The sequence below is a fragment of the Leuresthes tenuis genome, unplaced genomic scaffold (assembly GCF_036924035.1).
Source record: "Leuresthes tenuis unplaced genomic scaffold, fLeuTen1.0.hap1 SCAF_35, whole genome shotgun sequence".
Lineage (NCBI taxonomy): Eukaryota > Metazoa > Chordata > Actinopteri > Atheriniformes > Atherinopsidae > Leuresthes > Leuresthes tenuis.
Genome location: NW_027325389.1, coordinates 776,982 through 802,141, shown reverse-complemented (window position 1 = coordinate 802,141; position 25,160 = coordinate 776,982). Strand labels below are relative to the sequence as shown.

At 47.3% G+C, this 25,160-nt stretch overlaps 1 protein-coding gene across 1 annotated transcript in view; it reads right to left on the bottom strand.

Annotated features, from left to right (window-relative positions):
- LOC140285351 (chemokine-like protein TAFA-2) overlaps positions 1 to 22,451 on the bottom strand; it is a 56,052-nt gene extending 33,601 nt beyond the window's left edge. The window contains exon 1 of the mRNA XM_072379121.1: positions 21,994 to 22,451. The gene's annotated coding sequence lies outside the window, so the exon portion shown is untranslated. The remainder of the gene's footprint in view (positions 1 to 21,993) is intronic.
- Positions 22,452 to 25,160: the final 2,709 nt, after the last annotated feature.

Here is a 25,160-nt window from a genome sequence, read left to right as displayed (position 1 = left end):
TCAGAAACAAAGACGTGAACATTTTGTAAAATCCATCCCTCCATCATCCATCCATCTATCCATCCATCCATCCACATCCATCCATCCACATCCATCCACATCCATCCACATCCATCCATCCCTCACAGGAACATGAGGAGAGATTTGGTGGAAACTTCTTCATTAGGTCAAAAAGCTTGTTTTCATTGGCAGGAACACGTTGTTTAATGGAAGGAAGTCTTCATCCTGAAGTCTTCGGCTCATTACCATCTTATTAAAAAACTAAAACAGCTGATCTAAAGTTCTGGCTGACAGAAAATACCTCTAAAAAATTCAGAATGAATCGAATAAACCAGCCAAAATGTGATGAGTCATCGTTCGGCATAACGCTGAAGATCTGCTGCCAAGAGATGATTCATCTCTAATTCTCTGTTTGCTGCCTCCTGTGTGGGATATTTGTTCAGAAGTTGTATGAAACTTCAGGGGCTTCTCACCTGGGACACCTGATCTGTCCTCATCCTGAGTCCTGCCTGCATCCAGATGTGTACAGATGCTAAAAGACGAGGGGATGCTACACTTCTGTCTTACTGACGTGTCGTCATACATCTCAGGACCTTTCTCCTCCTCATTCAGACATCTTTGTGAGTCACAAACAGCTGCTGATGCCGTCTGATTAATCAGTATAAAACATGTGTTTGAAGAAGAGTGAGCTAAAAATACCTGCTGCAGGAGAGATGAGGCGCCCCTATAAACTCATCCATGATGCATCCGCGTCTTAAACTCAGTTTTAAGGAGGCGTTTTCCACCAGAAAAGGTCAAACATCCGTTCAGAGGGAAGTTCTTTCCTCTCCCAAACACAGGCTCACTGACTCTGGTGTATTTTTGCACAGATATCTTAACTGTAAGCAGCTTTAATGGTAAAATTTCAAGCGTAGGATTCAATTTTTGCTTTCGTAAGACTCATGAGCCAAGTGTGTAATCCCCAGAATCAGAGAGGTTGCAGGACAGGCAGAGGGAATGTATGCAAAATCACAAAAAGCAAGGCTTTCCTTCTCCGTTTCTGCAGCTGGATTCGACACAGGGATTACACCCCCCCACTCCGCTCCATCCCACTCGGCCCATGGACCGTGACAGAGACTGTCACCTCGGACGGCTGCAGGGACTCGATTGCTTCCACCGCAGAACAAACATCGCTCATTCGCCAAAACACAGATGTTCCCTTCTGACAGCTGAGGAGGGAAGCTCTCAACCCTGTCAACCAAACAAGGGAGTGTGCCCACTCTTTGTCACGCTCTCTGTGAAGCATCTGCCACAAATCGGTTCACATCAGAGACGAGACGAGGCAGCCGTCAGGGCCGTGTTGAAGTTGATGTACGGACTTAGGACTCTAAAAGGAGCCACTGTCCTAATAATAAGAATAATTCAATCATTATCCAGCAGCCCAAGCTTCTCCTCCAGCCTTTATGCACTTCTGATTATTTTGGATTAGCCATCCATGTTAAATCCAGGAAATAATGCACGTTCGAACCCGAGGAGCTGGCAGCTTTGGGAAGTATCCTTCAAGCATTTAATTGCAGGGTTTAAATGTGAGAATGCTGACTTTGAGACTTTGGACTTAAGCAAACCAGCTGATTCCATCTTTCTGCTGCTGGTACTGATGACAAAACGTAACCTCAGAGTCACGGAAAAGGCGTAAAACTGACTGGAACGCTTCCACATGTGACCGGAGGCAAAGTGAGGAGGGCCTTGATTTCAAATTTCACCAAAGTAGAAGCCTGAGCAGAGCAAATATCAGGCCTGTTACCCGACACTGCCGCTGAGTGCCCTTTCAGGGAGTTAACCACCAGCACGACCTTCCTCACGGCAGATCGAGATGCCATCTGAGAGGCAGCGCTCGTCCAAACCGCAGCAGCCGAACGGTTCTGATCAAAGTGTGCATCGCTGTCCTGATCCAGGGGCTATTTAAGTTCCTCCTGCAGGTAGGAGCGCTCAGACCAGAGCGAGCCGCTCTCAAACCTTTTCTTTCTTTGGGCTCTGATCTCAGAGCACAGCAGGCTATGGTTCGCCCTCCTCTAACTGCTCTCTCATCTGAACCCAATGAATTATCGATGAGCACAGACCGAACATTGTAGTAAAAATAAGCACATCTGTGTGAAAAAGAAAGGTGATTTTTAAAGTTTTATAACCTGTAATAATGAGATGTAACTAAGTACTCTTTCTGCACTTCAACACTTCATAATGTGAGCTAAGCTAATTGGTTTCTTCTGAGGTTAAAGAATGTTTAACTTAACATTTGTACATATCAGATCTGACAGAAAAGTCTAACTCTAACTCCTCAGTCTCACCAAAAACATGTAAAAATGTCCTAAATGTTAATCTATGGTTGGAAACTGTGAGATGGCATCATTAAACATGTATATGAAACATTTATAGTCCGATTTTAAGCTCCTTTACAGTACAGAGTCTGCTCTTTGAAGAGTTTTTATGATTTGGTTTTAACTGTAGATTAGGAGACAGCTGTTGGTCTAATATAGAGAGTGGGGTCCCTCTGGGTTCTGTATTGGGCCCCCCTGGGTTCTTTATGGTGTCCCCCAGGGTTCTGTATTGGGCCCCCTGGGTTCTGTATGGTGTCCCCCTGGGTTCTGTATTAGGCCCCCCTGGGTTCTGTATGGTGTCCCTCTGGGTTCTGTATTGGGCACCCCTGGGTTCTGTATGGTGTCCCTCAGGGTTCTGTATTGGGCCCCCCTGGGTTCTGTATGGTGTCCCTCTGGGTTCTGTATTGGGCCCCTCGGGGTTCTGTATGGTGTCCCTCAGGGTTCTGTATTGGGCCCCCCTGGGTTCTGTATGGTGTCCCTCTGGGTTCTGTATTGGGCCCCTCGGGGTTCTGTATGGTGTCCCTCTGGGTTCTGTATTGGGCCCCCCTGGGTTCTGTATGGTGTCCCTCTGGGTTCTGTATTGGGCCCCTCGGGGTTCTGTATGGTGTCCCTCTGGGTTCTGTATGGTGTCCCTCTGGGTTCTGTATTGGGCCCCTCGGGGTTCTGTATGGTGTCCCTCAGGGTTCTGTATTGGGCCCCTCGGGGTTCTGTATGGTGTCCCTCTGGGTTCTGTATTGGGCCCCCCTGGGTTCTGTATGGTGTCCCTCTGGGTTCTGTATTGGGCCCCTCGGGGTTCTGTATGGTGTCCCTCTGGGTTCTGTATGGTGTCCCTCTGGGTTCTGTATTGGGCCCCTCGGGGTTCTGTATGGTGTCCCTCTGGGTTCTGTATTGGGCCCCCCTGGGTTCTGTATGGTGTCCCTCTGGGTTCTGTATTGGGCCCCTCGGGGTTCTGTATGGTGTCCCTCTGGGTTTTGTATTGGGCCCCCCTGGGTTCTGTATGGTGTCCCTCTGGGTTCTGTATGGTGTCCCTCTGGGTTCTGTATTGGGGCCCGTGCTCTTCTCCTGGTATCGGCTGTCCCTTGCATCAGTTTAGTTTTTAACCTTCATTGTAGACCATCGAAGCTCAACGGATGAATTAATCCTAATTTCTTTAAATTTAATGTGAAATATTTAAAAACTTTTATTTTCCAGGATCAGATTTGTTTTTGTACCTTTTTGGAAATGTTTAAAAAAAACGTTTTAAAAACTAAATAAAAAGTTATTTTGCTAAATGTTTCATGGTTTTTAAAAACGTTTTTCCAACTTTATTTCAAGGTCCACAGGAGCTTAAAGGAGAGTTTGTCTGTAATTGAACAGGTGAGATCCTTGTGATTACCTGCTGTCCCTGCATAAGAAGCATAATCCCTCACAGAGTGGAAGATGATAAATAAAAGACTTATGAATGATCTCCATCCCCTGGCAGGTGTGTGGGAGGCAGCAGGACACTTTGTAGGTCAAATCTTTCTGCTACGATGGTTCAGTTCTCTCTAAGAAAATTACAGCCGCTGCATTACAATTTCCTTTAATATTGTTCCTAAAAACACTGAAACCTGTGTTTCTGTCCCTCAGTGATGTGATCAGCCAGAGCTGAAACACAAGCTTTAACTTAAAATATCAGCTTTTACGTCTCCAGGTTAAAAACTATGTTCAGAGAGCAGTTTTGGTGCTGTTTACTTATTAAAAATGATCTTTTCTGCTAAGAGCACGAAGGTAAAGTTTTGGAATAGTTAAATGAAATAAACTGACATCAAAAAACACGAAAGCTGCAGCCTTTGAATTTCGCCTTCGTAAAAAGGTGGATTTCTGCGTATTTCACTGTGAATGAAAGACATGAAAGAAGGAAATTCCTTCCCTGCTCTAACATTTCTAACCTGCACTCACAGCTCATGTTTTACTGTGTGAAACTCTTTAATAGACCCTGAAGTAGCTGTTGATAAACCGTGTGGATAATTCATCAGCACACAAGGTGTTTCTGCTGGTTTAAAGGACACGACTGAACCAAATGTAGGAAGAACTAATACAGCATTCTTAGCACTTTATATCAGATCTCTGTGTTAAAGAAGCAGAAACTGGAGACATGAGGGAAGAAACATGAGAGAAACGAACCAAGAACCTGAAAACAAGACCAAACAAAACGTGACACCGAGCAGCTTGAGTTTGAAAGAATGAAACGCTTCCTAATCATCAGTCTAACCTGATATTACTGACTTTAAATCCTGCTTTTAGCTGTTAGATATGTAAGGGAGGAAAGTGGAAACAAAGCCGCTGAGAGTGCCAATCAGAAACAGTGTGATACACCGAGCTGTCAAAGCTGCAGCTGCTTCACCTTTTATGCTAATAAGCAGGTATAAACAAGGACAGAATTCAGGTGGGAGCTGCAGATCTGTGAGGATTAGAGGTGATACATGAAAGGGAGAAGTTTACTGGGTCTGTTTAGGAGCAACAGCGACGCCCTTCTCCTCCTCTTTGACTATAAATGTCTTCTTTGGTGACGGATAGAAGAGGTTCCTTTTGTCTGTGATCGGAAACCCGAGGACTTCCACTCGGATTAGCTGCAACCAGCGAGTTTGGAGCAAACGGCGTCTTTGATGAGAGGAAAAGGTGAGGAGTGAGGTGTCTGAGCACAGGGGGAAGCTATTTTTAGGTGTCTAATGAAACTTCTCAGTGCCGCTCCGACAACAGAAGAGGAGTTGACAGGTGATTATGATACTCTTTAATTAGCTCCCCAGCTCGAGTGTCTGTTCGCCCGTTATTGTTTCTCAGCAGCACATTTGGTGCCTCCTAACCAGGTTTTATGTCCCAGAGGTAGGAAAAGACTGAGTTTCTGACAGATTATGTGTGCAGGACTTTCCATGTGAACAATTCGTGTGACAGGAAGGATTTCACACGATTCGAACTGCATTCTGGGAAAAATAAACCCCACTTAGGCTGAGGAAACTAAGTGATAAATGTAAAGTTATTGTTTGATGTGTAAAACACTGTCCAAGGTTCACAGATTTTCATTTTACAATCATATTAAACAGAAAATCTGACTTTCTATGGTTCGTTGGATCTTAAAATTGTAAAATTTTTGCTTCAGAGCTGAACAGTTGCTGTAAAAACGCTTTTTGGGGGGTTTGAGGCCTTTTTGGGGGGTTTGAGGCCTTTTTTGGGGGGTTTGAGGCTGTTGGGTGGGCTCTGGTTCAGTTTGCTGAGGGCCTTTCTCCTCTTTGTTTTCTCATTGCTTCACTTGTCTTTTCTATCTGTGACTGATTCCCTGCCACTTTTGTTGGTTTTCCTCAGATATCTGTCAGGATTTAGGTCCTCCACAAATTCAAAACCTCACAGGAACCTGCGAACAGATCGATATGAGGTGTCAGACTGTTCTCTCCTCAGGTCTAAACGTCATCTGTAAAAATGGCGTCCATGAAGGTGAAAATCGCATCGTAATAAGAATGTATTTCATCCCCAAACATAACTGTTTTCTGACCAACAGATAGTTCAAATCAAAAATGTTTCATATCGTTGGAAGTCTTCTGTGACTCATTCTGTGTTTTAAACCAACACGTGCGCTGTTGTCACTTCCAAACAGGAAGCAGGCTGACAGTAACCATGGCGATGAGGCTAAAACACACATATGGTTGGACCGAACAACAGGAGGAGGAGGAGCTAACGGCTTTATGGAAACAGCACGAACGTCTCTACGATGTTTCATCTGAACCTAAAAATTCAGCGGTGGCTAAAAGCTGCTCATCAGCCGACTTCATTGCTGTTAAGTTTCCACCAGGTGCATGATGGGAAATAATCTCAGAAAAATCTAGTTGTGGCTTTACAGATAGTGACCCTGTAAGATCTGGAGTCTGTGCTGACTCTGACTTTATCTTTAGATGTGTTAGTCTGCTAAAAACCGATAAGAAACTGCTTTCCTCCATGAACAGCACATCTTTTCCTAATCTCACATCTGAACCGTACCCCGAGTTCTTTAAATGAAGAACATTGAAGCATATTTTAGCATTCATTCTCCTATATTACATTTTCTCTGACAGAAGGACAACCGGGGGCCACGGTGTTCTTAATCACTTAAATCCACATGCAATCTGGGCCTCGGACGCATTACTGCCTTCTCATTTCAGGGGCGAACCGCTCTGCTGGATTTCCACAACCTGCCATTTCAGTATTTTCTGCTGGAAAAATGGGAAAAGTTGCAGATTAATTCAGACTAATCTTGCCTCTAATTACTTGTTCTGGCCTTTCACGCCCTGGATGGTCATCAGCATTAAGATGACTTTGCAAGGCAACCGACTTATTATAGAAAATAGTCCTATGCCTGTGGTAAAGCGCTATCTTATATATCTTATCCTTTAACTTCCACCAAAACACACATGTACTCAGGCTCTTTAATTTCTTGCTACTCAATCAGTTTTCTTTTTCGATATTAACACCACCAGAGTCGCCTCTTGTCTCGTTTTGATGAATTTGCACTCAGCAGAAAACCTATTTTCTCATTCCATGGCCCTCTGGTTCAATCTGACTCTCAACACTCATTATAAACGGGCTAAATTGTCAGTATGATTAGACTGAACACTCCACTGATCCCGGCTGGCAGAAAGTTTCCCCCCCGTACCTCCATTGTCTCACCGCCAGGTCGATCTCTGCTGCTTGTTCTGTCTTTAGTGAGAAGATTGAACACCACTGTGGAAATATGGCCTCTGAGAGCTGCCCCCCCCCCACGCTTCTGTCCTTTCTGCCCCCCAGCAGTCGAAACAAGTCAATGTGACTGCTGAGGCAGAGCAGCTTTCTCATTCTGCTAGCTTTCAAAGCGGACACAAACGAGCCGATGAAAGCAATCTAATGCCACAAATTAGTCTGTCACTTAGCCTGGATTATAAAGCTCACAGAGGCTAAAATAACTCCAGCCTTGTTGTTCCGGCGTGTAAAACAGGAAAAAAGAGAAGCTTGTGCTCTCCACTCAAATGCTTTCTGTAATCAAATAGATTTATCTCCACCACTCCCTGTTCCGCGGCCACTGGAGCCCACAGTGGAGCCCACAGTGGAGCCCACACTGGAGCCCACAGTGGAGCCCACAGTGGAGCCCACAGTGGAGCCCACAGTGGAGCCCACAGTGGAGCCCACAGTGGAGCCCACACCGGAGCCCACAGTGGAGCCCACACTGGAGCCCACAGTGGAGCCCACACTGGAGCCCACAGTGGAGCCCACACCGGAGCCCACAGTGGAGCCCACAGTGGAGCCCACAGTGGAGCCCACAGTGGAGCCCACAGTGGAGCCCACAGTGGAGCCCACAGTGGAGCCCACAGTGGAGCCCACACCGGAGCCCACAGTGGAGCCCACAGTGGAGCCCACACCGGAGCCCACAGTGGAGCCCACAGTGGAGCCCACAGTGGAGCCCACACCGGAGCCCACAGTGGAGCCCACACCGGAGCCCACAGTGGAGCCCACACCGGAGCCCACAGTGGAGCCCACACCGGAGCCCACAGTGGAGCCCACAGTGGAGCCCACAGTGGAGCCCACACTGGAGCCCACAGTGGAGCCCACAGTGGAGCCCACAGTGGAGCCCACAGTGGAGCCCACACCGGAGCCCACAGTGGAGCCCACACTGGAGCCCACACCGGAGCCCACAGTGGAGCCCACACTGGAGCCCACAGTGGAGCCCACACTGGAGCCCACAGTGGAGCCCACAGTGGAGCCCACAGTGGAGCCCACACTGGAGCCCACACTGGAGCCCACAGTGGAGCCCACAGTGGAGCCCACACCGGAGCCCACAGTGGAGCCCACACTGGAGCCCACACTGGAGCCCACAGTGGAGCCCACAGTGGAGCCCACACTGGAGCCCACACCGGAGCCCACACCGGAGCCCACAGTGGAGCCCACACTGGAGCCCACACTGGAGCCCACAGTGGAGCCCACAGTGGAGCCCACACTGGAGCCCACAGTGGAGCCCACACCGGAGCCCACAGTGGAGCCCACAGTGGAGCCCACAGTGGAGCCCACAGTGGAGCCCACACTGGAGCCCACACTGGAGCCCACACTGGAGCCCACAGTGGAGCCCACACCGGAGCCCTCACCGGAGCCCACAGTGGAGCCCACAGTGGAGCCCACACTGGAGCCCACAGTGGAGCCCACACCGGAGCCCACAGTGGAGCCCACAGTGGAGCCCACAGTGGAGCCCACAGTGGAGCCCACACTGGAGCCCACACTGGAGCCCACAGTGGAGCCCACAGTGGAGCCCACACCGGAGCCCACAGTGGAGCCCACACTGGAGCCCACACTGGAGCCCACAGTGGAGCCCACAGTGGAGCCCACACCGGAGCCCACACCGGAGCCCACAGTGGAGCCCACAGTGGAGCCCACACCGGAGCCCACAGTGGAGCCCACACCGGAGCCCACAGTGGAGCCCACACTGGAGCCCACAGTGGAGCCCACACTGGAGCCCACACCGGAGCCCACACTGGAGCCCACAGTGGAGCCCACACTGGAGCCCACAGTGGAGCCCACACTGGAGCCCACAGTGGAGCCCACAGTGGAGCCCACAGTGGAGCCCACACCGGAGCCCACAGTGGAGCCCACAGTGGAGCCCACACCGGAGCCCACAGTGGAGCCCACACCGGAGCCCACAGTGGAGCCCACACTGGAGCCCACAGTGGAGCCCACACTGGAGCCCACAGTGGAGCCCACACTGGAGCCCACACCGGAGCCCACACTGGAGCCCACAGTGGAGCCCACACTGGAGCCCACAGTGGAGCCCACACTGGAGCCCACAGTGGAGCCCACAGTGGAGCCCACAGTGGAGCCCACACCGGAGCCCACAGTGGAGCCCACAGTGGAGCCCACACCGGAGCCCACAGTGGAGCCCACACTGGAGCCCACAGTGGAGCCCACAGTGGAGCCCACAGTGGAGCCCACAGTGGAGCCCACAGTGGAGCCCACACCGGAGCCCTCACCGGAGCCCACAGTGGAGCCCACACCGGAGCCCACAGTGGAGCCCACACTGGAGCCCACAGTGGAGCCCACACCGGAGCCCTCACCGGAGCCCACAGTGGAGCCCACAGTGGAGCCCACAGTGGAGCCCACAGTGGAGCCCACAGTGGAGCCCACACTGGAGCCCACACTGGAGCCCACACTGGAGCCCACAGTGGAGCCCACACCGGAGCCCTCACCGGAGCCCACAGTGGAGCCCACAGTGGAGCCCACACTGGAGCCCACAGTGGAGCCCACACCGGAGCCCACAGTGGAGCCCACAGTGGAGCCCACAGTGGAGCCCACAGTGGAGCCCACACTGGAGCCCACACTGGAGCCCACAGTGGAGCCCACACTGGAGCCCACACTGGAGCCCACAGTGGAGCCCACAGTGGAGCCCACACCGGAGCCCACAGTGGAGCCCACACTGGAGCCCACACTGGAGCCCACAGTGGAGCCCACAGTGGAGCCCACACTGGAGCCCACAGTGGAGCCCACACCGGAGCCCACACCGGAGCCCACAGTGGAGCCCACAGTGGAGCCCACAGTGGAGCCCACAGTGGAGCCCACAGTGGAGCCGCTGGTCGCCGCCGGCCCTCCTCTGGCGCTGCGCCTCTCCTCTGGCGCTGCGCCTCTCCTCTGGCGCTGCGCCTCTCCTCTGGCGCTGCGCCTCTCCTCTGGCGCTGCGCCTCTCCTCTGGCGCTGCGCCTCTCCTCTGGCGCTGCGCCTCTCCTTTGACACACGAGACGGTCGACATGAAAGAGCTCGAGATAAGAGGACACAAGGCGCTGCTGATTAATGGCTGGTGTCAGAGGAGCTTGTCATCCGAGGAGTGTTCATGACCATCAGCGCACTGTAAATACAAACTGCAGCGGCGTTGGGATCAGATACGATGTCGGCTGGGCCGAACCCTTTCTCCTTCCTATCAGGCTCTCTTTTCATCACACTCAACTACCCATAAAAAACATTTAGTTGGGCAGAAATTACATCTCAGCTAAGTTGTTCTCAGCCTCACTTCATTAAAAAGGCTGATTTCTTTCACCTCCTAATAATAACTCTGATTATCCCCTGAACTCCTTATATCTAATCATGTGTGTCAGGTGATCATTACGTTTCTTTCAAAGGATGCAAACTACATTCTTGCTTGTTCTCGTGTGTTTTGAGCGTCTGTTGTGATAAATGTGCTCCATGTTTCCCTCTTTCTATGAACCCAAAGTAATTGTTAAGTACAACTTCGCATCCTCCACTTCCAACAGCCGTAGGGTAGCGTTTGCTCTGATATTTAACTCTCTGCTCCTAAATTCTATATTTGTATTTTGACATTAACGCAGAGCTTCTCTCCACCTACACCTGGCACGTTTATCAGTTCTCTGTCGGTAAAAAATACCCGTTTAAAAAGCCATCCAGAGCAGAGCCGAGTGGCTGAGGTTGTTAAGCTAACAGCACATTAATTGGGTGAAATTAATAGTTGTCACCAGTCATTTTGTGGCATAAAGGCTGATTTATGTCAGTAATTTAAATGAGATAAAAATGAGATGGTCTGCTATAAACTGATTAATGATTAATGGCGCTAATTAAGTCACAATTTGACTGACCGTAAAATCATAGGACATAAAATGTGACGGGCTTTAAGAACAGAGGGAGCTTAATAACACGAGCCATTACAGCCTTATCATTGCTTTTAATATTATTGGATCATCATTTAACATTATGCTGCGGCTCACGTGGAGATATTGGGATGTTATGTTATCTCAGAACTGACTGCCTGACTGGACTTTATTGAATTTTCAAGCCATGTAAAGACACGATTTATTACATTAGGCAAAGTTATTACATAATCAATCAAGAAAGAGAACAGCAGAGGGCTGCGTGTGCACGTGTGTGCACGTGTGTGCACGTGTGTGCACGTGTGTGCACGTGTGTGCGCGTCAATCATCAGAGAAACACATCTGAGTGTATATTTTACACAGAACACAACTCAGTCCAAGCAGGATCAGAGGCTCAGAACCGGTTCAGCTTTGGAACTCCTCTTAATAACTTTAACATGAACTGAAAGCAGATCCCTTTAAATTCTTTATGTTTCTTCTGCTTTTTCTGCTTTTTCTGAAAGGTTTTACAAACTAACCGACTCTGAAACGTTGGTCTTCTGCAGTCGGAAGTCTAAAAGCTGCAGAGTTTCGGCCAAGTCTCCCTTCTTGGTGGCTCATAATAAGCTCATGATGGTTCCATATTTAAAATGCTGCAGAAGAAGAACCCAAAGAGCTGGTTCCATCATCTGTTGAGTGGATTCAGGGCGAGAGAAGCTAACCAGGAACAGATGATCTGCAGTTCCTGAAGCTCCTGAAAACAAAGAGTCCGACGGTTGGTCCAACATCAACCGGCACCGACTGTTTTCTACAGGTTAGAATCATCTAAACAGGAAGTGGAACCTTATTTTATTCCTGTGTTTCTTCTCAGAGATGTTTGGTTCTGATGAGAAGAAGCCGAGTTCTGTTCAGAGAAGAGGAAGAAGAACTAATCTTGGTTATTATTTTTGGCCATAATCGTGCAGCTCCTCCAGGAACCCTTTGAATTATCTTTCATTTTGAAAAATAAACCAATTGTTCAATCAATCCTGTGTCCTTTCTGACGGGGAATCTGCATCAGAAGAAGAGCTGCTCTCAGAAGGACTCACGCAGTTAACTACGAAGTTTAACAGGATTATTCCCACGGGTTTTTGGTCCAATCGGAAATCAAACACTATTGGCACCTTTTGGATGAGAACATATGGATTGAATCGGTTGTTATGAGGCAGTTTGGAGGCTTCGTGTTCCTGCAGACGTATCTCTTTCACACATGAATAATGTACATTTTCTGCTTCTTCCCTCTGAGGATCAGTTTGATATCTGAGGAATTAAAGGAGGAGCAGCTGCTTTAAGCTGTTTTTCAGCAGGTTAACCAACTTCTGTCTGTTTGTAGAATGGTGCACGTGGGAAAGAAAAAGACCTGCTGTCTTCATTAAGTTTGTTTTGCTGCCTCAGTAATTCTGTAAGAGTTAAACCACCTTTGCTTCTTCCAGGATCAACCAGGAGTGTAAACATGAAGAAACAAAGACTCTTCAGATGAGATAAATCTAACTTTCACTAAATCCTCCTGCAGCTTCCACAAAGAAACGTTTATAAACAGGCCTACGTCACTGAAAGGCCTTCTGTAAAATGGATCATTTCCTTGTACTTGCTCCATAGTGACACCCTTCTCATTACAGCAGCGTGGCGAGTCGAACACGGGGGCGGGGCAACATGCACGCCGTTTGAAAGCCCGTCTCGGTGCAGCCATCTTGGACAGGTGCTGGCAGATAATTGGGCTGCAGCCGCAGCACTGCTGTCTCCTCCAGCTCATTAGGATCCCTCAGAAGTTCCCCTGAAAAACCTCCACAGCCACCTAACTGTACACATTTGGCAAAACGGCGTCTGAGAGCTCCTGAAACGCTGCCGTTAAAGGGCCTGTCAGTCTCTGAGCTGTCGCCATGCTGGACAGGTTAGGCCTGTAAATACACAGCATTAAGCACAGAAACAGGGAAACTGCTCAAAGCAGGACTTCTGCCTCCAGATTAAACACAAATAGAAGCACTAAATATGCATTTCTGTCTCTGGCAGGTAATAGTTTCAACTTTCCTTCAAATGGAGAGACGGCATTAAGAATTCCTCTAAAAATCGGGTTATTAATGCAATTCTGTCTGAATATAAGCGTCAGTAAACCACCGTAGTTCCTGTGGTCTGTTGTTACGGGTCGAAGCGTTGCATCAGTTTTTATCTTTGTCTCGACAAAATCTGGGCAACAATGACACAAAATACTATACAAAAGGGTTAATCCACCGTTTTCCCTTCCTTTAGAATGGCTGCTCAGCTTTTTCTTCCTTTTTAGTCTCATCTTTCAGTGGAAACTGCACTTTCTATTCTGTGTTCTGAATTTATCAGCATAGAAGCAGATAAAGTTAAGATTCTAAGGCTTTTAAATAAAGTTTGGTGAAGAGAAACAGCTGCAATTAGCTAATAAGCTGTTTGGCTTGTATCCCGTAACAAAACTTTTATAGATAAACGATTATAGATTTACTACAATAAATCAGCTGCCAAAACTGTTTTCTACACAGAAGGTATGTTTTAATAAATGGCAATTCAGAAATATTTGTTTATGCTAAGCTAACTAGCATCAGATAGCATTAAAGGCTAACACCGTTAGCTTAGCAGTTTGTCACGTTTGAATTCTTTTGAAATTTAATTAAATTTAAATCAGTTTATATTTTAACGAACATTTTTGGTCAAAGTAAATCTGAACTATTCATTCATTCATATTAGTTCCTGTGGTCTGTTGTTACGGGTCGAAGCGTTGCATCAGTTCTTATCTTTGTCTCGACATAATCTGGGCAACAATGACATAAAATACTGTACAAAAGGGTTAATCCACCGTTTTCCCTTCCTTTAGAATGGCTGCTCAGCTTTTTTGTCCTTTTTAGTCTCATCTTTCAGTGGAAACTGCACTTTCTATTCTGTGTTCTGAATTTATCAGCAGAGAAGCAGATAAAGTTAAGATTCTAAGGTTTTTAAATAAAGTTTGGTGAAGAGAAACAACTGCAATTAGCTAATAAGCTGTTTGGCTTGTATCCCGTAACAAAACTTTTCAAATTTTAACCAAATGTAGCATTAATCGATTATAGATTTATTACAATAAATCAGCTGCCAAAACTGTTTTCCACACAGAAGGTATGTTTTAATAAATGGCAATTCAGAAATATTTGTTTATGCTAAGCTAACTAGCATCATATAGCATTAAAGGCTAACACCGTTAGCTTAGCAGTTTGTCACGTTTGAATTCTTTTGAAATGTAATTGAATTTAAATCAGTTTATATTTTAACGAACATCGTTTTGGTCAAAGTAAATCTGAACTATTCATTCATTCATATTAGTTCCTGTGGTCTGTTGTTACGGGTCGAAGCGTTGCATCAGTTTTTATCTTTGTCTCAACAAAATCTGGGCAACAATGACACAAAATACTGTACAAAAGGGTTAATCCACCATTTTCCCTTCCTTTAGAATGGCTGCTCAGCTTTTTTTTCCTTTTTAGTCTCATCTTCCAGCTTTCAGAGCTAAACTCTGATCGGTTTTGTGTCTGTAAAGACGCTAACAGACAGGGTTTATAACCAAACTACCGCTGAAATGCATACGGATGAAAGTGTGTATTTCCCACTCAGCTCTAAGTATGATGGCTCTTTACAGTGAGCTGTGCTGTCTGAAGGTAATAAAATGTTCATTGCACATGTCTCCTCACTCCCAGTTTGGTAATTAGCTGTCAGCACCTGCAGCTTGACAATATAATTGGTTGTTCTGCTTGTCTGGAAGCATGAGAGCTGACTGTTTGAGGTCTTGATTTGCACCTTGTCCTGAGCATTCGGTTCACAGTATCCATGATGAAGAAATGATATTTTAAACCATTGATTTGTTCCGGATTCATCTGCAAACGCTGACACCTTCCATAGAAATCTGTGGAAGCTCTGCTGTCCCCGTTCTGGCTGCTCCATCAGGTTATTTCTGCTTTCTTGTGTTTTAGCTGATAATTAACATCTATTAATATGAACTATCACAGTAAATGCTGAGCAGCTCTGTTTGCTCTCCAAAACTAGCGATTGATTTTGTTTTATTGGTAGGTTTTAGTGAGCCTCATGCCTCTCAGACACCAGATAACTGTCATAAAGATCTTTAACTCCAAAGACTTTAAAGGCTCCTGATCTTTCAGGGTCACTATTAAAACCACAACCAGATTCTCCTGAGATTATTTCCCATCATGCACCTGGTGGAAACTCTCAACAACTATCGGTTTGGACCGTTTTAATCAGTAAAGTCTGTTCAATCCTCAGTGTTTGCAGTAATATCCTGAGTGTAATTCCATTATTTCAACATGGATCCCTCTCCAGTGGCACCTCCAACCACGTTATAGATCCTCAGATCCCAGAGCTCCGTGGGTTCTGCGGTCTGGAGGCTCGCCGTTACTCATTTCTGCCACGTTACTGTACTTGGAAGGCAAAGCGAGTCCCGTCCTCTGCTTTTTATCTCTCTCCCACCGGCGTTCTGCAGCCAGAGGATGGGGAGCTACAGAGGCTGTTTCTCCGCCTCCGCTGCAGCTCATTCTGCAGCAGGAACTCATTCCTTTCAGACTGAAAACAGGCGAGCTGATGCAAGACTGCTCCATCACAAACAAAAGGGACGTTCGATTTAACGCTCCTACAGTGGAGCTTAACCACGAGGAGGCCGGCAGGTGAACTGCTCCTGACTTCCTCTCACAGCTAAAGACGATGTCTCTGAGTTTTAAACATTTAAGTTTAACAAAGGCTCCAGATTATTTCCCATCATGCACCTGGTTGAAACTCCGAAAAGCAGCTTTTGGTCACGGCTGCATTTTTTGGTGCAGAGTTGTGCGCCGTCCTTCCTGGTTCTGGTTCTGATGGAGGTTTCCTCCTGGTTCTGGTTCTGATGGAGGTTTCCTCCTGGTTCTGATGGAGGTTTCCTCCTGGTTCTGGTTCTGATGGAGGTTTCCTCCTGGTTCTGGTTCTGAAGGTTTCCTCCTGGTTCTGGTTCTGATGGAGGTTTATTCCTGGTTCTGATGGAGGTTTCTTCCTGGTTCTGGTTCTGCTGAAGGTTTCCTCCTGGTTCTGGTTCTGATGGAGGTTTCTTCCTGGTTCTGGTTCTGCTGAAGGTTTCCTCCTGGTTCTGGTTCTGATGGAGGTTTCTTCCTGGTTCTGGTTCTGATGGAGGTTTCTTCCTGGTTCTGGTTCTGCTGAAGGTTTCCTCCTGGTTCTGGTTCTGATGGAGGTTTCCTCCTGGTTCTGGTTCTGAAGGTTTCCTCCTGGTTCTGGTTCTGATGGAGGTTTATTCCTGGTTCTGATGGAGGTTTCTTCCTGGTTCTGGTTCTGCTGAAGGTTTCCTCCTGGTTCTGGTTCTGATGGAGGTTTCTTCCTGGTTCTGGTTCTGATGGAGGTTTCTTCCTGGTTCTGGTTCTGATGGAGGTTTCCTCCTGGTTCTGGTTCTGATGGAGGTTCCTTCCTGTTAAAAGGAGTTTTTTCTCCCCACAGTCGCCTCCTGCAGCTCAGGACGGGGATCGGATCAGAGCGAAGTTTCAGTTCTGCTGGTTTTTCCTGAGCTCGGCTCCTTTTTTACTGGCTCTGTGTGAAATGGACTCATTGGGATTAAATCGGGTTGAATTGGACCCATCTTTGAAGCGCCCTGAGACTTTCTGAGTTGATTTGCTGCAGCACTTTGTTTTCAGCCTGATTAATAAAATAAAATCAACATATTTTTCTTTATCTATAAATATAATTTCTGTAAATATACGGTTTAAACCTGGTTTGGCTTCCAGTCGGAGGTTTGAGTGAAACTCTGAGATGATTTCAGCTTCTGAGGAAGTCTTACAGGCCTAAAACCAACATGCCCCCCCCCTGCTTCCTCTCATATCTGCAGCTGTCGCCTGGCATAATGTAAACGAGCCTCTCAGCACGGAGCCCATGAAGGCGTCAGCCCTGCCTTTAGTCTCTGCTCCCATTAGAAGCCGAGTGCAGCTGACACTTCCCCGGCTGCAGCGTGGACTCGCTCCTCATGTGGAGCGCCGGGGTCAGAACGATACAGAGAGTTCCTGCAGCCGCCCAAATCCCTTCGGAAAGGAAGGGCAGCCGGGGGCAGGATGGGGCGCAGAGATGCCCGAATAAGGCTTGGAAACGTGAGACAAATCAATGCTGTGAGTCTTCTGAATGCTCTAATGTGAAGCTGGGAAGTGAAGCTCTGTGTTCTCGGGTGTTTCTATGGGTGGAACCTCGTCAGAACGCCATCATCTCCACCCCACGCTGCTCTGACTTCGGTTCACAAACCCGTCCTGAGGCTCCAGACCGAAGGTGAGGCCCAGAAGAGCTGCAGATATTTCCTGCCTCTGTCCCCCGGGACCCTCTGGTTTTCTGCGGTCCCCTCATCCTGTTACCGCCTCTGTGAAACCCTTATCTCCGTGCTCACTACACGGCCCGATGGGGCTCGGTGTGTCTGCCATTAAAACAGCTTATTTGCCAGATAAGTGGGGGCCGCGGTCAGGCTGAAGCCACAGCAGCCAGGATCAGGTGTTTGGGCTACAGCCCCGGGTTAAATGGTGCAGAGCAGGCCAAACATGGAGTAAAAGGGCCGAAACACACACTTTATACTCCTAAAATGAATCCTTTTCACATCATTCGTTTTATGTGAGAATATTAAATGAATGAAACTGTAAAACGGGTTCATTTCTCTGCATTTTAGAAGCTTTTTGTCTCCAGTTTGAACCGAAAGCTGCAGAATGCTGATAATAAAAGAAAGCCGGCAGTGACCTTTCCTGCTGTCCCGTCTTCTCGCCCCACAGATTAGATCAATTTCTGCTGCTAAATGTGTCACAAAATGACGACTTTAAACAGAGACGTCCTTACTGCACTGAATTTAAAGGGATCTGCTCGTTATTTAACTGTTTCTGATGGGTTAGTCTGTTACTTTAACCCATAAAACCATCATTTACCTGTTGGGACGGATGCTGAAATATGTTTTTGTTCACGTTTGAACCGAACTGTTCACTGAAGTTAAAGGGATCTGCTCGTTATTTAACTGTTTCTGATGGGTTAGTCTGTTACTTTAACCCATAAAACCATCATTTACCTGTTGGGACGGATGCTGAAATGTGTTTTTGTTCACGTTTGAACCGAACTGTTCACTGAATTTAAAGGGATCTGCTCGTTATTTAACTGTTTCTGATGGGTTAGTCTGTTACTTTAACCCATAAAACCATCATTTACCTGTTGGGACGGATGCTGAAATGTGTTTTTGTTCACGTTTGAACCGAACTGTTCACTGAATTTAAAGGGATCTGCTCGTTATTTAACTGTTTCTGATGGGTTAGTCTGTTACTTTAACCCATAAAACCATCATTTACCTGTTGGGACGGATGCTGAAATGTGTTTTTGTTCACGTTTGAACCGAACTGTTCAGTCCTGAATCAGTTTTCCCGTAAAGTTTCCAGTCGAACGGATTAAATGACACGTTGTTCATCTCGTGGCCTTCAGGGCGCTGCTTTTAAAGCAGAAACGCGTTCAGGCTCTGCCCGTCTCAGAAAACGTGACCTTGGCAGTGAAGGAGCTGAAATGAGCTCTGAACCTCTGACTCAGCTCTGTACTGTTGTGGTTCAGAGTGCTGAGAGCTGGTAAACAGGATGTTGGTCCCAGATGAGCTTTGGCTCACATCATGAAAGCCCCACAGCTCTGCACACCAGACCTCAAAATGAAACCGAAGGGGGGGGAAAGAGGTCCAAAACATGAGATGGTGGCTTAGTTTGGAGGCTGCAGGCAGCTGGAGTTATTCTGCGAGTTCATGAGCCACCGGGCCACACGGATCAGCACCGAGACGCTGCTGAAGAGGCCGCAGGGGGGGGACCTGGACACCTTTCTTTTGGTGTCTTCAGATGAAACAGGATGAGATGGAACTGAAGAGGAAGAGCTTTCCAGTAAATTAATCACATTTCTGACCCTCACCTGGTCATGAAGGTTTGAAATGTTGGCTGAGATACGCCGTGATGGAAGCTGGACTGTTTTAACCGCAGGAGGCGGAGCTACAGCCGCTGTTATGGCAACAGCACGAACGTCTCCACGTTTCATCTTCTGCACCACCACAGAATAGAGAAGGAGCAGCAGGAATATGGAGCCATCCATCCATCTCCTGCCCCCGCTAAAGCCACCTCAGAGTCACGGGGGGGGGCCTACCCCTGCTGGGATTGGACCCTGGGAGGGTCAGCAGTCCATCACGGGGCCACACTGACTCCTGGGGTCAGTTCAGAGCAGGGACCCCCACTTCTGGCCCTGCTGCAACACTCAGACCAGCTGATAATCTGAGTCAAACCGGCCCCCAGAGAACCAGGAACCAGCCGGGAATGGAACCAGGAACCTTCTGCTGTGCCGGTGCAGCCGGTTCAGTTTGATTCATGCGTCAGAAGTAACTCCCCCTGCTGACCTCTGACCTCCTTACAGGGTGAGCGTTAGCTGCTGGTAGCTCACTGCAGGGTTATTATTGTGTTTGACCGTTTCCACGGCCGCAGGATACCCGATCTGTCCCTGAACGTGGCACCAAGGCCTCTAAAGTCTGTTTTAAGGGCCGGTCCTTTGTAATCTCCCCTCTTTAAACCAAGAAGCTCCACATTTTGGCGCTGATCATAGCTGCAGCAGAGAAGCCTCCAGCAGCAGCAGGAAACAGGAACCTCCTCCTGTTGTTTTATCAGTTTCACTGCAATGAGCCAAACATCACATGGAATCTGAAACTCCTTCCATCAAACAATCAGCTGATATTTTACACAAACCCCCCCATCAGCAAGGTGCTAAAGCTGCTCCGGAGCCTCTCCTTTCCATCAGAGGATAACTGCTGGGGCAGCGTTACGATCCGGGATGGATTTTATTCTTATTGCTTTTTTAAATTCACTCTGTTTTGATGCTTCTGTCTTTTCGTGACTCCTGATTTTCTACATTTTTTCCTGCATCCTTCAGGTTTAATCATTCAGTGTTTGGTTCTGAGCTCTTGGTTGGCTCTGTCTATCCCTGCCTTCAGTTCATTATTCTGCAGCTATCCTCAGTTTGGGCCTCAGCTGCACATCTGTCTCCAGCTGCCTCCCCTCAGCACACATTCTCACTCCTTTTGCTGTGTCTTTATTGCTGTTTTCTCATTCCTGACGTGCTCTGGTTTGCTCAGTCTTCTGTATCTGAAGCGCCTCCACATCTGGGTCCGTACAGATGTGGAGGCCAACAGGTTTTATCCAACCATCAGCCCAAAATGATCCAGACTAATTCTGACTGTTTCATGCAGCCAGGGACCGTGTCACAGCTTTGGATCAATGGCGAGGCAGCGCCAGGAGGAGGTCACATGACCCGCCAAAAAAAAGGTGACATTGGCTGCCGGAGGCGGCCAGACGGCCGGCACCAGTTAGCCCATCTGGATCTGATCCAGGCGCCCAAAAACCTCAAAGTATTCCAGCAGAGAAACTGAAATCCTGCCATGAGATGTGAACCCAAAGCAGGAAGGAGATGCTCCATAATCTCGTGGATTATCTAACTTCTGACGTACTTCGGCTTTATGAAATGTGCCGAACGTTTCTACCTGAGGATGAATCATGAATGTTAATGTGTCCAAACACTTCAGCAGATTTTCCTTCTGAGTCAAACAAATGGTGCAACTTTAAATAAGAAGTCAGCGGGGAGCGAACGCAGTGCTGGAAACCAGCTGCTAACAGTAATTACAGCTTTAATTAGTTTTAAAACATTTATTTCTATGCAGGCTTTTGTCGGCAGAAATGTTCAAAGTGGTTTGATGTCAGCAGGAGAACGTGCACGTTCCCCTCAGCCACCAAAGTGCTTTAATGTACAGAACTGTGCAAAAGTCTGGAGCCATAAATAAACCCAGAATCTGAGTTTTTATCAGTTCTCAGCAGCTTTAAAGGTCCTGTTCATCTGCTGGAGATAGTTTTTTAGGCCTGACACTTCTTCTTTTGTCCTCCACTTGTCCAGTTTCCTCAAATGTTTTAAGGACACACTGCACACCATGCTGAGATATGCCAAGTTTTCAGCTAATAGCTCTTTGGGAATCACCTTGTTGCTGCAGAAATCCTATTTTCTGTCTGTCAAACTGTGTTTTCTTTGCTGTTTTTCATAGATGCAGCTAAAGAAATGGGAACAAATGATGTGTCTTTGTGACAAAGTGCCTAAAGATCCAGTTTAAAATGGCTTCTTTGCTAAGTTGTCTGTTCTGTGTCGACACAACACTGGTTCATCCCTTGAGTTAGGAGCCTTTTTTCTGCCTGAAGGGGTCAAAGGTCAGAGTTAAGTGGCTGAACAAAGAAAAAACTGGACTGAAAATGAGTGAAAATGCAGAAAATGTCCAAATTAAAACTGAAAGAGCTTCAGAAAGCTGCAGAACTGTGGATCAGGACACTTTAAAGGTTAAAGTCTGGCTGCTTGGGAGGAAAATGTAAAACCTGAAGGGTGGCACAGGGCAGCAGGTTCTTCTTCTATGAATTCCTTTATTTCCTCAGATAAAGCTGCTTATAGCAGCAGGTGGAGGCGGGGGGGTCGGTCTGCACCTGCTGTGTCGCTGTATTTCATCATCACAGGACTCAGGGATGTTGGCTTCAGGTGAGCTGCTGTTTGCCTCATGCAGGAGGTCAAGCTGCCCCCCCCACCCCCACCTGACAGAGACGGAGGACCACAGGCAGCTCTGAGCCCCGCTGGGTTATAACGGAAAGCTAAGCTTCCACACTTTGTTGACCCTGCCTGCTCATAGAAACCCTGTGAGATAAAGTGAACTCCGCCGGCTGGAGGCTCCATGATGGGGGGGCTCTAACTGGTTTAACTCCAGCCCCCCCCCCCTTCAGCCACAGCAGCTCACCTGCTTCCTCTCAATAAGTTGGAGACTGGCAGGAAGTCTCCGGATCTTTCCTGGTTAAACTCGGCCTGATTGAGCTGTTCCAGCCTCAGCTGAAGGTTTCTGTCTCTGACCCCGCTGCGCAGGAACCCCCCCACCCCCCCACACCCCTCTTATAGACAGCAGTGAGTAAATAACCTGCGGGTGGTGTTCTTACCTGTATTTGTCCCACTCCCTTCCCGCACCTGAACGCCCTTTAAAGCATCGGTGGGGCTGCTGCTACAATCCAGCTGTGCGTCTGTGATGGGGAGACATTGGGTCCAGGACAGGCGGGTAAAAGAATCACAGCGCTGCCTCTGTGTCTGTCTTCACCTGCTGAAACCTGACAGGCTTAAAGCACAGTATTCTTCGTCTTGTAGGAGAGGAGCATCATCCGCCCTCCACAGCTCCGGTCCTCAGCGCGGATCCAACAGCCCGCAGAAGCCGCTCACATCCGGGCTGACAAAGCGCTGCCGCTGCGTCCTGCTCCGCAGATTCAGATGAAAACAGTGACTGTTCAGAGTGATCCTGATCGGTCACTTCGCCCGCTGCTGTCGCCGCTCCGCGCGCCTCTTCCAGTCTGGCTGCTCCGCTCTGCGCGCGCCAACTTTTATGGAGACTCCGGAGCGCACAGCGCGCTGGAAGCAGCGTTACCGCAAAGTAATCAGATTACTGCTGGGATTCCTGCACGCAGCCCATCCGGTTGGACACACATCACCACTGAAATGGATATCTGCATGATAATAAGTCCCCTCGCGTGTCCCCGGTCACGTTTTTAGGGAAACTGACGTGTCGCATGTTGTCGCTGCGCATTTAGATGAAGTTGATGAGCAAACAGTGACAGGTTAGATCGATCAATGCAGATCAATACAAAAGGTCGACATTAAACCATAAAACATGCCCATAAAAAACAGAAATGTTATATTTCATCATATATCAGCTCTCAGGAAAACTGAACCGCAGCAAACATCCACGTGGCAAAAGTTGTCCTCTACCGCCACCATGCGGATATTTGGTGTGTTGCACTCAGCTGTCACGTGACAGGCTGAGCTGAACCATTTTGTTTTAATCAACTTAAATTCCAGTTACAGAACTGTGAGCATGTTCCTCATTTCTCTTTATATTTTCCAGCTGATAGAAGTGATTCATTCAAATTAGTTTAAATTTTAAATTCAGCATAAATAAGAAAGTGAATCTCTGGTCTGAGCTCCTTTATTCTCCAACACAGCCTGAACCCTCTGAGACAAGCTTTCTGTCATTTCTTTAAGGAGTCTTCAGGAATAGTTCTCCAGGCTTCTTGAAGGACATCCCAAAGCTCTTCTTTGGATGTGGGCTGCCTTTTGTTCCGTTCTCTGTCAGATGATCCCACACTGCTTCAATAATGTTGAGGTCCGGGCTCTGGGGAGGATTCATCCCTCCATAAGACCTGTTGCCACTGATTTTCAGTCCACTTCTTGTGTCATTTGGCACAGCTCAGCCTTTTCTCCCTGTTTCCCTTCCTTAAGAACGGCTTCTTGACAGCCACCCTTCCATGGAGCCCATTTCTGATGAGGCTTGGGCCAACAGTAGATGGATCAGCTGAAGGTCCAGATGCATCTCTCAGGTCCTGTCAGGTCACAGCTGGATTTTTTCCTCTTTCTTAAGGACATCACTTTCAGATCCTGTTCATCTGCTGGAGATAGTTTTTTAGGCCTGACACTTCTTCTTTTGTCCTCCACTTGTCCAGTTTCCTCAAATGTTTTAAGGACACACTGCACACCATGCTGAGATATGCCAAGTTTTCAGCTAATAGCTCTTTGGGAATCACCTTGTTGCTGCAGAAATCCTATTTTCTGTCTGTCAAACTGTGTTTTCTTTGCTGTTTTTCATAGATGCAGCTAAAGAAATGGGAACAAATGATGTGTCTTTGTGACAAAGTGCCTAAAGATCCAGTTTAAAATGGCTTCTTTGCTAAGTTGTCTGTTCTGTGTCGACACAACACTGGTTCATCCCTTGAGTTAGGAGCCTTTTTTCTGCCTGAATGCTTCATAGCTCAGAGTTAAGCGGCTGAACAAAGAAAAAACACTGAAAATGCTCAGGAACAAGGACTGAAGATGAGGGGAAAAGCAGAAAATGTCCAAAGAAAAACTGTGAAAGATCTTCAGAAAGCTGCAGAACTGTTGATCAGGACACTTTAAAGGTTTCAGAAAGCTGCAGAACTGTTGATCAGGACACTTTAAAGGTTTCAGAAAGCTGCAGAACTGTTGATCAGGACACTTTAAAGGTTTCAGAAAGCTGCAGAACTGTTGATCAGGACACTTTAAAGGTTTCAGAAAGCTGCAGAACTATTGATCAGGACACTTTAAAGGTTTCAGAAAGCTGCAGAACTGTTGATCAGGACACTTTAAAGGTTTCAGAAAGCTGCAGAACTGTTGATCAGGACACTTTAAAGGTTTCAGAAAGCTGCAGAACTGTTGATCAGGACACTTTAAAGGTTTCAGAAAGCTGCAGAACTGTTGATCAGGACACTTTAAAGGTTACAGAAAGCTGCAGAACTGTTGATCAGGACACTTTAAAGGTTTCAGAAAGCTGCAGAACTGTTGATCAGGACACTTTAAAGGTTTCAGAAAGCTGCAGAACTGTTGATCAGGACACTTTAAAGGTTACAGAAAGCTGCAGAACTGTTGATCAGGACACTTTAAAGGTTACAGAAAGCTGCAGAACTGTTGATCAGGACACTTTAAAGGTTACAGAAAGCTGCAGAACTGTTGATCAGGACACTTTAAAGGTTACAGAAAGCTGCAGAACTATTGATCAGGACACTTTAAAGGTTACAGAAAGCTGCAGAACTGTTGATCAGGACACTTTAAAGGTTACAGAAAGCTGCAGAACTGTTGATCAGGACACTTTAAAGGTTTCAGAAAGCTGCAGAACTATTGATCAGGACACTTTAAAGGTTTCAGAAAGCTGCAGAACTGTTGATCAGGACACTTTAAAGGTTTCAGAAAGCTGCAGAACTGTTGATCAGGACACTTTAAAGGTTACAGAAAGCTGCAGAACTATTGATCAGGACACTTTAAAGGTTTCAGAAAGCTGCAGAACTATTGATCAGGACACTTTAAAGGTTACAGAAAGCTGCAGAACTGTTGATCAGGACACTTTAAAGGTTACAGAAAGCTGCAGAACTGTTGATCAGGACACTTTAAAGGTTTCAGAAAGCTGCAGAACTGTTGATCAGGACACTTTAAAGGTTTCAGAAAGCTGCAGAACTATTGATCAGGACACTTTAAAGGTTACAGAAAGCTGCAGAACTGTTGATCAGGACACTTTAAAGGTTTCAGAAAGCTGCAGAACTATTGATCAGGA